This window comes from Bos mutus, chromosome 13 (genome assembly GCF_027580195.1).
Source record: "Bos mutus isolate GX-2022 chromosome 13, NWIPB_WYAK_1.1, whole genome shotgun sequence".
Lineage (NCBI taxonomy): Eukaryota > Metazoa > Chordata > Mammalia > Artiodactyla > Bovidae > Bos > Bos mutus.
This window is the reverse complement of record NC_091629.1, coordinates 55,250,224-55,268,261: the sequence shown is the minus strand read 5'-3', so window position 1 is coordinate 55,268,261 and position 18,038 is coordinate 55,250,224. Positions and strand designations below refer to the sequence as shown.

The 18,038-nt window shown below is 38.6% G+C and overlaps 1 protein-coding gene across 7 annotated transcripts in view; it reads left to right on the top strand.

Annotated features, from left to right (window-relative positions):
* The window catches only part of PTPRT (protein tyrosine phosphatase receptor type T), a 1,153,310-nt gene that overhangs the window by 888,108 nt on the left and 247,164 nt on the right, over window positions 1-18,038 (top strand). The window lies entirely within an intron of this gene.

The window sequence follows — 18,038 nt, the reverse complement described above, 5'->3', positions numbered from 1 at the left end:
TTTCCCATTTACCTACAGAAGTGATAGTGGTTCTCAACCAGAGTTAGTATTGCCCCAGAGCCAATGTCTGGAGATACCTTTGGCTGTTACAGCTTGGAGCTGGGCTCTGCTACTGGCATCTATTTAGTAAGTGAAGAGAGCCTCAGATGCTAAATATCCTACAGTGTGCAGGACAGCCCCTCCAACAAAGATCATCCAGCTAAAATTCTAATAGTGCCAAGACTGAGAAACCCTGGAGGATCTTGATAGCACTTCTATTTTTAATTTTTTTATAATGCATGATCAGATCCGAGATTCTCAATCTTTTTAGCTTCAAGATCCCTTTACATTATTAAAAAATTAAGATCCCTAAGAGCTTTTGGGATTTGTCTATTGATATCATTGTGCTCTATTAGAAATTAAAGTTACATTTTAAACATATCATAATTTTTTAAATAGTAGTAAACTCATTACATATTAATATAAACAATGTATCCATATTTTAAAAACCAATTAGAGAGAAGAGGTGCGTTTTTTCACATTTTTGCCAGTATTTTTTAGTATTTTTAAGACCAACTTGTAGACGATGAGTAGATTTTATACTTTTAAAACTGGGTTATAGAAGATAACTAGATTCTCATATCAATTATGTATCAATTTATGTTTCCTATTGAATGGATATTTTATCTTTGACTTTATTCTTGATATTTAGTCCTTATTTTGTAATTTTATGCATTGGTCAGCTAAAAAAGTTCACTGAATTATATCTTCTAAATTATATCTTCTAAATGTTGACACATTTCATTATATAATATCAAAGCATTTTATTTGCTAATATCACCACCAAATCTCATCAATAAAGTTTTTAAGTATTGGGAACCTGCCAAATTCACAGGGACAGATAACAAGTTTTCCAAATTATTATTTTCAGCTACAGCTCAGTTATAAACAAGTACCATCGGTTTCCCTTAAAATGACACATAAACTTCATTTATTTTGGAGAAGATATTTATCAAATATCCAGATGTGAAAAACCATAATTTTTTAGTCATTCTTTCAAGAAACAACAACCAAAAAAGGTGCTTCATTAACAATATGGCTAATTTAGCACGTAACTCAAACAGTCACAGAAAGGAGTTTTCCTTACGGAGCCATTGCACTTCAGTAAACAGATGACATGATTTAGGCTTACTTCCTGTTGTGTCACACGAATATTAAAAAGCCATGTACTCAAGCCCTGAACATTTTTCCTGCTTCATCCAGGACATTTTTAGGTAAAACTGGCATTTTTGGTTTTTTAGAGCAAATTTTTATTTGTTGGTGAAGAACACAACGACAAGGCAGTTGGGTGCCACTGCCTTGATTCATGTGAAGGCACCCACTATTGCATTTGCAAATATCAGCAGCGTAGAAATGGCAAATAAAATCATACACTGTTCAAATCATTTTGATATTGCCACATCACTGAAAGGATCTTAGGGACTTAAGCTTTTGTTCATTTGGGCTTTATCAATATTAACATGCTCTATTAGAAATTAAAGCTACATTTTAAACATATAATTTTTAAAAGATAATAGTACAGATATTCACAGACCACACTTTGAAAACCGCTGAATTAGGTGATAATATTGTATATAAGGATCTCTTTACCTCACATCACAAATTCAGGGCTAGGCTTCCACAGGAGGGTCTCTGAAATGTGTTGTATGTAAGAATATCTAGCAAGTTTGTGCAAAGTTCATATTTCCAAGTCCTACACTGAAAAATTCTTAGGACTCTGGAATTCACAGGTGGTTCTGTTGTTAGATGGAGACCTGGCCCCTACAGTTCTCTGCACATAGGTGATTTTCAGCTCACTGTATTCCTGCAAATAGCCTCATCAATAGGTTACATTTTCTTATAGGAAAAAGCCTTTAATTGGTATTATAATTCTTCTCTAGCATTTATTTGCCCTATCCCCTATCCTATGCCAGTTATTATGATAAACTTAATGGCTAATTAATAATCATTCTATTTACCTTTTTAGAGCTTAGAAGGGCTTCTTTGAGGACAATTGATTTCAGATGGTCTTATAAAAAAAGTGCTTAGAGGATTCTCGTCAGTTTCTTTTCCTTAAGTAAATGTCTTTATTGCAAGTAGAGACATCCAAGGCACCCTATTGATTACTCTTTTAAAAACAGCCTCTGTTGCATCTTCCTCTGTGAAAGCATCACTGTGGGTTTTAGTCGTGAAGTTTGGAGACCGACTCCCTGTGGAAGCTAGCCTTGTTCAACTTATTTTTTTTTTCCTTTACTCCATTCACAACGTAAAGCAACTCTGGAAAACAACAATGACATTTCAGCTTGAGAACTTGGCAGGAGGGTAAAGGGGTTGCTTCCCAGGACATCTGAGGAAGAAGAAAGTATTGGGAAGCCTGGGGTGAGGAAAACAGCCTGACTTTCCAGCGGGGAAATAAAAAGCTTCAGAATGTTTATTAAAAAACAGAACAAGATAAAAATGGAATATTTTTCAGTTCCCCAAAGTGTTTTATTTCACTTTATGGATTTTTCAAAATTTAATATGTAAATATAGTAACCTAAATTTTTTAAAATGAGAATTCTGGTTCAGTAGTTCTGGCATACATGCTTAGTTGCTTGGTCATGTCCAACTCCATGCAGTCCCATGGACTGTAACCCACCAGACTCCTCTGTCCTTGGGATTTCCCAGGCAAGGAAACTGAAGTCCATTTTCCAGGGGGTTCTTCCAAACCCAAGGATCAAACCTGGGACTCCTGCATTGCAGTCAGGTTCTTTACCATCTGAACCACCAGGAAAGCTGATCCTGCTTGCTGCCTGAGATTCTGCAGTGCTAGCACATTCCGAGGTGATGAGGACACCACTTGTTCATGGGCCAATAAGTAACAAGACCTTATAGCATTCTGCTTCTCCTAGCAGTTGTTTGTCTAAACACTGTTTATTGGTTAAGTCTGCTTAAAGTTTTCGTTTAAATAAGCCATTAGTATTAGCTATTAAAGCTAGTTGGTCAGTGGTGATTGTAAGTTTTTCTTTATATATTACTGTATATTTGATTGATTAAAATGATACTTTTCACCATGTACCTGGAAAATAACACTTCTGAAGTTAGGTAGGGGTGGAGCATGTTTATTAAAAATTCAAAAGTCACATTCCTCAGCAAGGTAGACGTGTATTAGGCATAGATCATGCCATGTCACCCATATGAAGAAATCCATTTGTCAATTAAAAATATGGTACAATTTCATTAAACAATTTCATGAATTGTTTAACAATTCATGAATTAATTAATTCCGTTAAACAATTTCATGCCTTAGAATTGATATGAGCGCTAAAGAGAATAAAGAGGATTTTTGCCCAATTCATAGTATACATCAGTAATTATTAGCTTCTTTTCTGTGGCTTTTTTTTTTGTTTTTTAGAGGAATAAAGCTTTATTTTTTCCCCCCATTGGGGAAAAAATATGCTGCAACTAGTGGTAATATATTAAATAATTATTTTCAGAGTTATTTCATGTTCTTAATTATCTTTGATCCTCATCACAGTAGTGAGGTAGTGAATATAAGTATAACTTTATCATTTTATTTATTTGTTTTATTTTTGGTTACGCCAGGGCTTTGTTGCTGGGCATGGGCCTTCTCTGGTTGCAGAGAGGAGGGGCTACTCTCTAATTGTGTTACGTGGGCTTCTCACTGTGGTGCCTTGTCTTGTTGTGAGCACAGGCTTTAGGGTGCAGGGGCTTCGGTAGTTGTGGCCATGGGCTCAGCAGTTGTGGCCCATGGGCTCTAGAGTGTGGACTCAATAGTTGTACACAGGCTCAGGTGCCTTGCAGCATGTGGGGTCTTCCCAAACCAGAGGTGCAACCCCTGTCCCCTGCGTTGGCAGGCAGATTCTTAACCACTGGACTACCAGGGAAGCCCTACCATTTTATTTACCATAAAGTTTAATTTAGATTTGTCACAAAAATAATATAAGCTTATAGAAATTATATGGAAAAAATTAAAGGAAAACGTCATTGTGATCCATCATAAAATATTGATATTTGGGGTGGATTTTTTTCATATTTCTTTACCAAATTAAGTGGAATATAGATTTGAGCCTCCCTTACAAAGTTGCATTCTACTTTTACCTCATATCATAATAACTTATCATTTTAACATAATAACTTATTTTAACATAATAATGATGTTTATTAGGTACATATTATTTTATTTCTCCAAATTATTAGAAGATTCGCCCCACGTTTCTTGAATACTTCTTACTGTTCTGCTGACTTGTGATTCTGCCTGGGTGTGTTTGTGTGTTTGTGGATATCTCACTATATTCTTGGGCTTCCCAGGTGACACTGGTGGTAAAGAACCCGCCTGCCAATGCAGGAGACATAAGATATGTGGGCTTAATCCCTGGGTTGGGAAGATCCCCTAGAGGAGGGCATGGCAACCCATTCCAGTATTCTTGCCTGGAGAATCCCATGGACAGAGGAGCCTGGCAGGCTACAGTCCACGGGGTTGCAAAGAGGTGGACGCAGCTGAAGCACGCTAGCACTCATGCACTATATTCTTGGCTCGCCTTCACTGCTCCATTAGGTGTCTCTCTGTTGATCACTGCATCTGTACCACTCATTTAAGTTACAGTTTTACAAGACATTTTAATATCTGGTCCTCCTAATGATCCTTGTTGTTCCAACTGCTCTTACCTATTTTTACTCTCTTCTGTTTCTCTGTGAAGTTTAAAATAATTTTGTCACTTTGTTCCCTAAATAATCCCCAATAGAATTTAATTTTAATTGATTCAAAACTCTTATTACTTAATCTGAAATGGTTACATGAGCATGAGCTTTTCCACACTGAAAGAGGGCAGGCCTCTTTCCCTCCCAGTCTTCACTGTTTCTCAGGAAATCGGCATCATCCCTCCATGTAGATGACATCTGGAGCTACTTTGTTAAAATTGTGGTATTTTCTGCTATCTTTCCACCATTATGTTTGCTACCTGGGTTTTTCTGATATTTAGGGGAACCTTGTGTATGTGTGTGTATATGTAATATCCATTTTGTTTGCTGAAACCTCTTGTGAGTTTCTTTAATTAAATTTTAGTATCTGGTTCACCAGTCTAATAATCACATCATCTGTAAATAATTTTATGTCCTCCTTTCCCAGTTGTAATAGCTCTTTTTTTGGTTTTATGTTGTGTTGCATTGGGGGCATTGTTCCCAAATGATGCCAATAGTTGCCCTGTCTGTGTTACTGCAACCTCCAAGACTTACCCTCCAGTAAATTTTCCCTTTGTGTGATGTTAGTGGTAGGTTTGAAGCAGATATTTTTAAACATCATAATAAAAATATCTCTGTTTCACCCGTTGCCTTTGTGCCTGTTTAAATCAGAAAGGGATGTTAAACTTTATCAAATGCCTTTTTGCCATCTATCCATGTGATCATTTTGGTTTTCTGTTTGGCTTTATTTATATGTTATTTTCCTGAATTTTTTTATTACTAATCTGTCTTGTGTACCTGAAGTAAATTATCTGCTTATGGGGAAACGAATTTAATAGCATATTAGAGGAATAATTTGCAACAATTCGAGATGTTCCCCCTCTTTTTCTGTCTTATGTAATTGCTTATATAACATGGGAATTATCAGTTGTTGAAAGATTGAAAGAAATCTTTGGAAAAGCCATCTGGCTCCAGTGTTGTTTATTCTAATTTTCTTTTTATGGAATGCTTAATTAATTTATTGTCATTCTTTTTTGTTTAATAACAAAGGCTTTTCAGATTCTCAAAACAGGTTTTGTCCTATCCCATAAGCATTAAACACTATTGTTCTCATTGTAATAGTTCTAAAGAGTATGAAATTGTGGTTTTGATTTCCTATTTGATATGAGAGTTACTTAGGAAAGTTCTTATTTTCCCCAGTTGGAAGTTTTTATTTGTTTAGAATTTTGGTTTAATAATGTCTGGTTCTATCTCATACAGAGGTAATACAGTGTGTTCCTTTTCATGTACAGAGAATTTTTGGATTTTTGTGAATGCCCCATCATTTTGATATTCTGTCCCAAATGTTTATTGCTTAAGTATAAAATATTATTTCCTCCTCTATCATATCTTCTGAAAGTAGAGTTCCTGTTTTTTTTTTTATTTTTTATTCATATAGTCGGACATTTCAAATGTACACATACAGAGCTTTTTCCTTTTCTCTTTTGTGAATTGTTCTGTTGTTAGGCTTAAAAAGACTTTTTTCAACTCAAGATTATTTTTTTCTCAAATCTCGACTGTTACAAGCCTGGCACAATAAGCATCCCTGTATCCTTCCCCTGGATTCACCCGTTGTGAACATTTTGTCAGTTTACTTTGTGTCCCTTTTTCTGATCTCTTCAAATCCTTGCTCAGTTAGCTGTAGTAATCATGACTCTTCAAAGGCTCTAGTTTGTATATCCTCAGAAAAAGTCAGTCTTCTCCATATCCACAGTAGAGTCATCACCCTCAGGAAATTGCAAGTCCGGTATCCAGTTAAGAATCACACGTTGCATTGGACTGCCATGGCCATCCTGAAATTTTTAAATAAACAAATTTTGAGCCATTCAAATATAATGTAGTTTTTCATGTATGCTACTGCTAAGTCGCTTCAGTCGTGTCCGACTCTGTGCGACCCCGTAGACGGCAGCCCACCAGGCTCCCCCGTCCCTGGGATTCTCCAGGCAAGAACACTGGAGTGGGTTGCCATTTCCTTCTCCAATGCATGAAAGTGAAAGTGAAGTTGCTCAGTCCTGTCTGACCCCCAGTGATCCCATGGACTGCAGCCTTCCAGGCTCCTCCGTCCATGGGATTTTCCAGGCAAGAGTACTAGAGTGTGGTGCCATTGCCTTCTCTGTTTCATGTATGATGAAGCCTTAAATATGGAGTTTTTTTCTCATAATTATGGAATTTTCCCAACACTGTTTATTGATAAAATTTTCTCTTTCCCATTGACTTGCATTGCTTCTGTTTCTATAAATAAAATTCACACACACACACACCCCTCTTCCATTTTCTTTTGATCATACTCCAGTACCCATCGTTTAATTATTTTGATAATTAAATAGTTATCAAATATGCCCATGCTGCTAAGTCACTTCAGTCGTGTCCAACTCTGTGCGACCCCGTAGATGGCAGCCCACCAGGCTCCGCTGTCCCTGGGATTCTCCAGGCAAGAATACTGGAGTGTGTTGCCATTTCCTTCCTTCTCCAGTGCATGAAAGTGAAAAGTGAAAGTGAATTCACTCAGTCCTGTCCAACTCTTAGGAACCCCATGGACTGCAGCGCACCAGGCTCCTCTGTCCATGGGATTTTCCAGGCAAGAGTACTGGAGTGGGGTGCCATTGCCTTCTCTGAATATGCCCATAATATGGGCTATTATCTAGTAGTGATTTTTCACTCATATTCCTTTGTTTAAAAATGGGTTCTTGACTATATTTCCTATTCTCAACAAAGAAACCAAAATAATCCCATTGATATTGTTAAGATTTCAAAATTGAGGTGATCTATACCTTCAGGGCTTCAAATTGTCACCTAACTGACCTCATATTTTATACTATTTACTTTTTCCCAAAGAAAGAAAATATCAATTGGGCAATAATTGACTCTTAACAGTATGTGGTGCTTTCATCCAGGACTTAAGCATTTCTGTCCATTTATTCATCTTTAGTTCTGCACAGTAATTTAACACCCACTCTGCCAAGCCCTGTGCTGGAGACTAGAGATATTCTTTTGTATCACTTGGTTGAGGTTGTTTTTTTTTCCCCTTCTCTTGTCAGGTCTGTATATTTCTTTCTTTTTTTAAAATATTTTGTTTATTTTTAATTGATTGATTGGTTTACAATATTGGCTTGATTTCTGTCATATAGCAATATGAATCAACCATTATTTGTGTTATCCTTAGCTGTTTTTTAAAGGACTTCTGAAAGGGTTTTTTTCCCTTAAGTCTTCTAGCTTGTTTTTCATGGTGTACAGTTTATTTATCTCTATCTTCTATCAAACCACTTTACTGAATCCTTTTATTAATTTTAAAAGTCTTTCACTTGATTCTCTTCAATATATTAGGTCACAGTCATATTATCTACAAATGATGATAAATTGCTTTCCTCTCTAAAATGTGCATCTCTTCTGTTTGGTGTCTTATTGCATTGGCCAGAATTACCCCATTTTAGATACAAGTCCTAGAGGTGAAATGATTTGCTCAGCATGTCAGACAGAGCTAGTGAGTGGTAAAGCTAGAACTAAAACCTCAACCTTGCTTTTTTAGTGCAATAAAGGTCACTAAAGCATGGCCATCTATCTAAATATCAGCTAACTGGCCTCATATCTATCCAGTTGCTTTTTACTCAAGGAAGGTTGACATTTGCAGTGCTTATAGTCCTTTCTTTAAATGACTTAACCTGCTAGATGCATACACACAGAGAGAGCAGGCATGATGATGATAAATGATACTGAGAAAAATTAAGCAGGGAAGTTTAATGAGGTATAGTGTGGTTGGAGTTGCTATTTTATTTTTTATATTTATTTATTTGTGCCAAGTCTTAGTTGTGGCACATGAGATCTTCAGTTGTGGCATGTGGGATCTAGCTCCCAGGCCAGGGATAGAACCCAGGCTCCCTGCACTGGGAGCATAGAGTCTTAGCCACTGGACCATCTGGGAATCCCCAGGGTTGCTGTTTTAAATACGGTGATCATGTATGATTTCACTGGCAGAAGTGAAGAAGCAAACCTTCCAAGGGTTGCATATATCTGAGGGTAGAGCGTTTCAGGCATCAAGGGTAGCAAATCGAAGGCCTTGAGATGAGGACATGCCAAGAGGTGTTCAAGGAATAGCAAAGACCTCTCATAAGAGGGCTTTGGAGACATTATAAAGATACTGCCTTTTCCTCTAAGTAAGGCTTCCCTGGTGGCTCAGGTGGTAAAGAATCTGCCTGCAATGCAGGAGACCTGGGTTTGATTCCTAGGTCAGGAAGATCCCTTGGAAAGGGAATGGCTACCCACTCCAGTATTCTTGCCTGGAGAATTCCATGGATAGAGGAGCCTCGGGGGCTACAGTTCATGGGGTTGCAAAGAGCTGGATGCAGCTGAGGCACTAGCACTCACTCAAGGTGAGTGAGCCTTTGAGCACAGGAGTGTCATGACCTAGTCATGTTTTTAAAGGGTCACTGCAGCCACTATTTTGAGGTTGCTGGAGGCAAGATTAGAAACAGGAAGACCAGTTGGGAAGCTATGGCAGCAATCCAGTCAAGAGATCATGGGGGCTTGGTAGGGTCATAACTTGGAGATGATGGAAGGGGTCAAATTCTGGATATATATTGCAATGAGAACCCTGGTAGTTGCTTATGTGTCATATTGTGAATGAGAGAGGACTGATAATTAACAGAAAATATGTGAGGGCCAGGTCTTCTGTATTTTGATGTGAAATATTTCTCCACCCCAGTAAGTACATGCTCAGTTGAAGCTAGTTATACTTTTAAATATTAGAGAAGAAGATATGGCATGTCACTCTGGCCATCATCAGAAGGCTGTCTGGTTTCTTATTTTAAGATTTCTTTTGGTTTCATTTGATAATAATTAAAACTTAATGTGAACTCTTCAGTTGAATTGTTGTAGCCCCTTTACACAACATGATGGGTTGGCCAAAAAATTCATTTAAGTTTTTGCTTTACCTCTTGTAGAAAAACCTGAATGCACTTTTTGGCCAACCCAATATTAAGTCCTTTAAATTTTTACTCAAAATCCAATTTTGTTAAATTTATTAAGTACAATTCAGTAACAGGAGATGAGTTCAAATGAAAAACCAGGCAAATCTTTGTGGTCTGGTTTGATAACACTGTAATAATAATGCATGCAGCAGTTCAGTTGGCTCCAGCCAACTTCTATAAACAGCACTTTACTCTCAGAAAGAACTCTGCAGACGCATTATCTCCTTTAAGCCTCACCACTATCCTGTAAGCACCCCTCTTCCCAGAATCCTTCCCTGACCGAGTTCCTGTCCTCCCCTCACTGAATTGTACTGAGCAGTTAATATGTCTCCCCATCTCAGTTCTGAGCTCCCAGTGCCCAGGAGCCATGTTGCATTCCAATTTTGACCTCTACACTATAGTCATGCAATAAATATCTGATGCATAAATGAATAAATACATGAAAGGCAGAGTGGGCAGTAGATCACACAGATGTCAGAAGTCAGGAAAGGATGCACACACACACATACTCTGACACTAAAAATGTATTCCTCTCCCCATTTCTTCTCTGATGGCTGTTGTGACTAAGCAAATCATGAGCAAAAACATATTCCCAGAGTCTAGAAGTAAAGGTTGGCTAACTAAGACACGTACTTGTAAATTTTAGTTTCATAGTTCCGAGTGACCTTAATGTGGGGAATGTAATTGGAAAGCTAGATTCTGTGGGGATTACAACGCTCATACTTGTTTCTTAGCCCATCTTGTACAATAACAGCAAAGGTTTATCATCACATTTTTGTATTAAAATGTGTGCATAGTTGAATGCTAAAGCGCAGACTCTTTTGAAGGTGGAAAGACATCCAAGATTATTCAGTCCATTTCCCTCATTTCTTTAACAGCTTTATTGAGGTATAATTTTCATAGCATAAAATTCACTCATTTTTAAGTGTACAATTCAATGATTTTCAGTAAATTTGTAGGGTTGTACAACCATCACCACAGTCTCACTTAAGAACATTTTTATCCTACCATAAAATACCCTGTGCCCAAGTGCAGTTGATTCCTGTTCACACCTCCAGTCCCAGGCAAATACTAGTCTGAGTAATGTCTCTATAAATTTGCATTTTCTTGACATTTCATATGAATAGAGTCATATAATACAGTCCTTTTCATCTGGCTTCTCTCATTTAGCATAACGTTTTTGACCTTCAGCCGTATTGTAGAGTATATCAGTAAGTTGTTTCTTTTATTGTTGAATAATGTTTCATTAGATGAATATATCACATATGATTTCTTTAGTTGTTTAGATTGTTTTAATTTTTGGCTATTATGAATAGTGCTATTAATATTTGTATATGTTTTTATATACACACACTTAGGTTGAGATCTAGAAATGGAATAGCGTGGTGAATGGTAGCTCTGTGTCTACCTTTTTTTTTTTTTCTAACTTTATTTTATTTTTAAACTTTACATAATTGTATTAGTTTTGCCAAATATCAAAATGAATCCGCCACAGGCATACATGTGTTTCCCATCCTGAACCCTCCTCCCTCCTCCCTCCCCATACCATCCCTCTGGGTCGTCCCAGTGCACTAGCCCCAAGCATCCAGTATCGTGCATCGAACCTGGACTGGCAACTCGTTTCTTACATGATATTTTACATGTTTCAATGCCATTCTCCCAAATCTTCCCACCCTCTCCCTCTCCCACAGAGTCCATAAGACTGTTCTATACATCAGTGTCTCTTTTGCTGTCTCGTACACAGGGTTATTGTTACCATCTTTCTAAATTCCATATATATGCGTTAGTATACTGTATTTATGTTTTTCCTTCTGGCTTACTTCACTCGGTATAATAGGCTCCAGTTTCATCCACCTCATTAGAACTGATTCAAATGTATTCTTTTTAATGGCTGAGTAATACTCCATTGTGTATATGTACCACAGCTTTCTTATCCATTCATCTGCTGATGGACATCTAGGTTGCTTCCATGTCCTGGCTATTATAAACAGTGCTGCGATGAACATTGGGGTACACGTGTCTCTTTCCCTTCTGGTTTCCTCAGTGTGTATGCCCAGCAGTGGGATTGCTGGATCATAAGGCAGTTCTGTCTTTTTAAGGAACTTCTCAACTGCTTTCCATAGTGACTGCACCGTTTGACTTTCACATAGCAATGTATGAAAGTTGCAGTTTTCCAGTACCTTTGTCAACACTTGCAATTGTCTGCCTTTTTACTGATAGCCATTCTATTATGGTTAATTGTTGTTGTTTTTTCTTTTGTGTTTCTTTGTTTTTATTGTTTTTATTTTTATTGAAGTATAGTTGAGTTACAATATTATATTAGTTTTAGGTGTACCGCATAGTCAGTATTTTTACAGACTGTACTCCATTAAAAGTTATTACAAGATAATGGCTATAATTCCCTGTGAAATACAGTTTATCTATTTATAAAATACACAAACTGTATTGTGTATCTACTTTATACATAGTAGTTCATATCTCTTTATCCCATAGCCATAATATCCCCGCCCCCCCCGCCCCGGCCATCTTACCTCTCTGCTTTGGTAAGCACTAGTTGGTTTAGTGTGTGAATTTGTTTCAGTTTTGCATATATTACATTTGTTTGTATTACTTTCTCAGATTGTATTACTAATCTCTCAGTTGTGCCCTATTCTTTGCGACCCCATAGATGCAGCACGCCAGGCTTCCCTGACCATCTCCAACTCCCAGAACTTGCTCATACTCATGTCCATCGAGTCAGTGATGCCATCCAACCATCTCATCCTCTGTCGTCCCCTTCTGCTCCTGCCTTCTGTCTTTCCCAGCATCAGGGTCTTTTCCAGTGAGTCAGCTCTTCACATCAGGTGGCCAAAGTATTGAAGTTTCAGCTTCAGCATCAGTCTTCCCAATGAATATTCAGACTGATTTCCTTCAGAATGGACTGGTTGGATCTTCTTGCAGTCCAAGGGACTCTCAAGAGTCTTCTCCAACACCGCAGTTCAAAAGCATCAATTCTTCAATGCTCAGTTTTCTTTATACTCCAACTCTCACATCCATACATGACTACTGGAAAAACCATATCTTTGACTAGACGGACCTTTGTCAGCAAAGTAATGTCTCTGCTTTTTAGTATGTTGTCTAGGCTTGTCATAGCTTTTCTTCCAAGAAGCAGTTGTCTTTTAATTTCATGGCTGCAGTCAGCATCTGCAGTGATTTTGGAGCCCCCCAAAATAGTCTCTCACTGTTACCATTGTTTCCCCATCTATTTGCCATGAAGTGATGGGACTGGATGCCATGATCTTGGTTTTCTGAATGTTGAGTTTTAATTCAGCTTTTTCACACTCATCTTTCACTTTCATAAAGAGCTCTTTAGTTCCTCTTCACTTTCTGCCATAAGGGTGGTGTCATCTGCATATCTGAGGTTATTGGTATTTCTCTCGGCAATCTTGATTCCAGCTTGTGCTTCATCCAGTCTGGCATTTCTCATGATGTACTCTGCATATAAGTTAAATAAGCACGGTAACAATATATAGCCTTGACGTACTCCTTTCCCAATTTGAACCAGTCTGTTGTTCAATGTCTGGTTCTAACTCTTGCTTCTTGAGCTGCATCCTGATTTCTCAGGAGGCAGGTAAAGTGATCTGGTATTCCCATCCCTTGAAGAATTTTCAACAGTTTGTTGTGATCCACACAGTCAAAGTCATTAGCGTAGTCCATGAATTAGAAGTAGCTGTTTTCCTGGAATTCTCTTGCTTTTTCTATGATCCAATGGATGTTGGCAATTTGAGCTCTGGTTGCTCTGTCTTTTCTAAATCCATCTTGAATATCTGGGTTCTCAATTCATGTACTATTGAAGCCTAGCTTGGAGAATTGGGGCATTGCTTTGCTAGTGTGTGAGATGGGTACAATTTGGCATTGCCTTTCTTTGGGACTGGAATGAAAACTGACCTTTTTCAGCTCTGTGGCCACTGCTAAGTTTTCCAAATTGGCTGGCATATTGAGTGAAGCACTTTGACAGCATCGCCTTTTAGGATTTGAAATGGCTCAAATCCCAGTGGATGGGATTCCATCACCTCCACTAGCTTTGTTCATAGTGATAACTTTCTAAGGCCCACTTGACTTCGGATTCCAGGATGTCTGGCTCTAGGTTAGTGATTACACCATCATGATTATTGGGTCATTAAGATATTTTTTGTATAGTTCTTCTGTGTATTCTTGCCATCTCTTCTTAATATCTTCTGCTTCTGTTCGGTCCGTACCATTTCTGTCCTTTATTGTGCCCATCTTTGCCGAAATGTTCCCTTGGTATCTCTAATTTTCTTGAAGAGATCTCTAGTCTTCTCCATTGTATTGTTTTCCTCTATTTCTTTGCATTGATCACTGAGGAAGGCTTTCTTATCTCTCCTTGCTATTCTTTGTAACTCTGCATTCAGATGGATATATCTTTCCTTTTATCCTTTGCCTTTCACTTCTCTTTTTTTTTCTCAGCTATTTGTAAGTCCTCCCCAGACAACGATTTTGTGTTTTTCCATTTCTTTTCTTGGGGATGGTTTTGATCCCTGTCTCCTGTACAATGTCACGAATCTCTCTCTGTCCATAGTTCTTCAGGCACTCGGTCTATCAGATCTAATCCCTTGAATCTATTTGTCACTTCCAATGTATAATCATAAGGAATTTGATTTAGGTCATACTTGAATGGTCTAGTGGTTGTCCCTACTTTCTTCAACTTAGGTCTGAATTTTGCAATAAGGAGTTAATGATCTGAGCCACAGTCAGCTCCCCGTCTTGTTTTTGCTGATCGTATAGAGCGTCTCCATCTTTAGCTGCAAAGAATATAATCAATCTGATTTCGGTATTGACCATCTGTATGTGTAGAGTCATTGTCTCCTGTGTTGTTGGAAGAGGGTGCTTGCTATGACCAGTGTTTTCTCTTGGCAAAACTCTGTTAACCTTTGCCCTGCTTCATATTGTACTCCAAGGCCAAATTTGCCTGTTATTCCAGGTATCTAGGTATCTCTTGACTTCCTACTTTTGCATTCCAGTTTCCTATGATAAAAAGGATATCTTTTTTGATGTTAGTTCTAGAAGGTCTTGTAGGTCTTCATAGTACTGTTCAACTTCAGCTTTTTCGGAATTAGTGGTTAGGGCATAGACTTGGATTACTCTGATATTACTGTAATATTGAATGGTTTGCTTTCTAGATTCCACATATAAATTTGGTTTCTTTCTTATATCTTCAGTTTTGGAAAATATTGTCTGCTAGTCTTCAGGTCATTTTCATCCATAGCTACTCTGTAAGTAGTGGTAATTTTGGCATACCCATGGGAGGAGCTTTAGCTCTGGGTCTTCCTGCTCCACCATCTTGGTCACAGCTCTTTAAATTGACCATCTTTTCTATGAGTTTATAAACTACTTGTATGTTATCTTTAGTGAAATGTCTAGTCAAATATTTTGCCAACTTTTAACTTGGGTAATTTGTGTTTTTATTATTCACTATTAATGGATCATTATGTATGTTGGATGAGAGCATCATACATACAGTTTACAAATATTTTCTCTCAGTGTGTAGCTTGCCTTTTCATTTGTTGAATAGCACCTTCTGAAACCAATTTTTTAAAAATCTGATGATATTGAATTGATCTTTCCCTCCCTCCATTAGCAGATCATACTTTTGGTGGTGTACTCACACACCCTTTCCATAATCCAAGGTCATGAAAATTTTCTCCTATGTTTTCTCCTAGAGAATTTATAACTTTAGCTTTGACAGTTAGGGTTATGATGTGTTCTCTCTGTTTTTGTGTATAATGTGAACTTATTTTTTTTTTAATTTTTATTTTTTGTGAACAGGGTTTTTTATTGTATAGATTATTATGTTGTGTTAATTACTGCTGTACAGAGAAATGTCTAATGTGAATTTAAGTTTAGATTCTTGCGTGTGGATAGTCAGTTGACCTAGAGTCATTTGCTTAAAAGATTATCCCTCTATCGTCAAATTGTCTTGGAGTTTTTGTCAGAAATCAACTGACCATGGATGGATTCAGCCTCTGACTAGAAGCCTCTTCCCCGGGTAGAGAAAGGGCATCACAGGATATGTCTGTGATGGGGTCATGGTCTGAAAGGATGTTGGTACCCTCAGTGGTGAGTGGTCAGAGAAGCGTGAGTCATCATCTAACCTATCAGTCTGAACAGCAGAAGAGGCATTAGGTCCAGCTTCTCCAAAGCTTGCAGAGGTGCCTACAGGTTTTGCTTTTAAAGGCGTCTAAGACAACTCCTCTAAGAGCTGAGGTCTTGGATCTGGGACCAGAGTAGAGGTGTCTTGTCTCAGGAGACATTGAAACTAAGATACAGAAGTTTCCAGCGAGCCTGGGTCTGAAAAGTCAAGGAAGGAGAGGGGTGAGGGTTGTCAGTCACATTAGAAAGAGGATGAATGATGGACATTAAAGGTGAGGAGATGAAAAGAGGTGCAGATGAGCCTTGGCATTATGCGTTGAGATGAAGCTACAGCCCAGGTTTCAGGTCCTATAAGAAGAGACCCTTAAAAAAAATTATGAAGAAAATATGGTCATCAATGTCCACCTTCTCATTGAGAGAAATAGAGAAGGTGTCGCAGGAGGGGAAACATGAGTAAATGTTGTGAGGTGAGCATAGAATAAGAATACATTATTCTCTCATCAGAGAAGGCAATGGCAACCCACTCCAGTACTCTTGCTCATACTCCCCGGGATTTTCTACTTAAAAAATAAAATCCTTTCTCTTTACAAACAATCCTGAATAGTTTATTCCAACCCTAGAGGTATGATTGCGGGAGGTGTTCTCATTTAGGTGTGATTTAATCATCCCCAGCACGCCGAAAAGAGCTTCAATAAATATGTTTTCAAGAGAATTATGATAAGAGTGAAGATAGCACAGAAACACAAATAATGCCCACTCTCTTGATTCTTTCCCCGACCTTGTCCTTTAAAGCATGTGTGCCAAGGGAAGGAAGGTTGCACAGTTCGCGTGACTCTTTCTTCCCTTCCTCCTCCTTAATCAGAGCTCCCAGATCTTTCAGAGAGGCTAGATTCCTGGCAGAAAGATTTATATGACAAAATAGTTTACAGCTTTCCGGCTGCAATTGCACATTTGCCTCTGAATGGACAAGCTGCAGACACAGTGGGCCTCGGGGGGCTGCTGGCTGTGCTCTGGCACATTAATCCCAATTGTATGGAAACTGTATGTTGACAACACAGTTTAACCCAAAAAAAAATATCCTTTGCTAGCCTTTGTGATTTCAGACGAGGCGGGGTGGGATGGAGCTGTGCAACTTCAGCCGCTGAGGAAAACAAACACACAAAATGCTTGCAAGGCCCTCTGTTTGTTTTGTTGGCTTATGGAGTAGGAAGGAAGGTAGAGAAAAAGAAAGGATACTGAACTATGCATTGAGAGTCTGGATCTCTACTCTTGCTGCAGTTTGACACTCATGGGGCATTCTGCCTCCCAGCCTCAGCACCCTCATCTCTAGTCTGGCTGCTGAGTTTGGTTGAATTGACAAGTGAGTCCTCAGTAACCAGATTGGTGGAGAGGAAGGGGCAGTGGGGTTGCTGACTAACCCCTGGAGAGATGATTTGCCTCTCTCCCTAGTCTACACATTTGGCTTATGGTTGGTGTTTAATAAAGGCTTGGGCATCTCTCTTTACACATTAACAGCTTCTTACATCCTTCTAAGTTGAAGGAAATGTGCACGATCACTAGACAGGAGCTTAGAGGAATCACTTTCGCTTGAATTGGTTTTCTACATTTCATCAGATTGGGTTTTGGGCTTCTTTTCAATTTAGTTCAGTTTGGTCCACTTGAACAAGTATTCACTGATCAGCACACAGGTATCAGGCAATCTGCTGAACAGTGTGTGGACAGAGAGAGAGTAAAGCGGAGATAACTAAGCCACAACTGCCACTGTCTTAAAGGTCACTGTCCAGCCAGAGAAACAGCAGCTCCAAGCTCACATTATTGCTGTCCCAGGCAGACAGCCATTAATCAGTGGTAGGAGAGTTGAGTAGGGGGAAAGTCATTCACATTTGGAAGACCTCGACCTGCTGCATGGAGGAGATGAAAGATAGGCTCAGCTTTCAGAGAAGGGCTTCCACAGGCAGAAGTGGGTAGAATGAGAGGGCACTGCAGGTGGAGGAAGCACCAGTTGGTGATGGCATGGGATAGTTTCCAAAGGATGTTTGTGCAGTAGCAGGGGTTCTGGAGCAGCTGCAGTCAGGGGCCTACCTACCATAAGACTCTTTGAGAAGTAGTTTACAAACCAGACACAAAGTGCCCCCAAGTGCCAGGATGAGGAATCTAGATTGTCTCGTTCGGATAATGGAGAGCCTG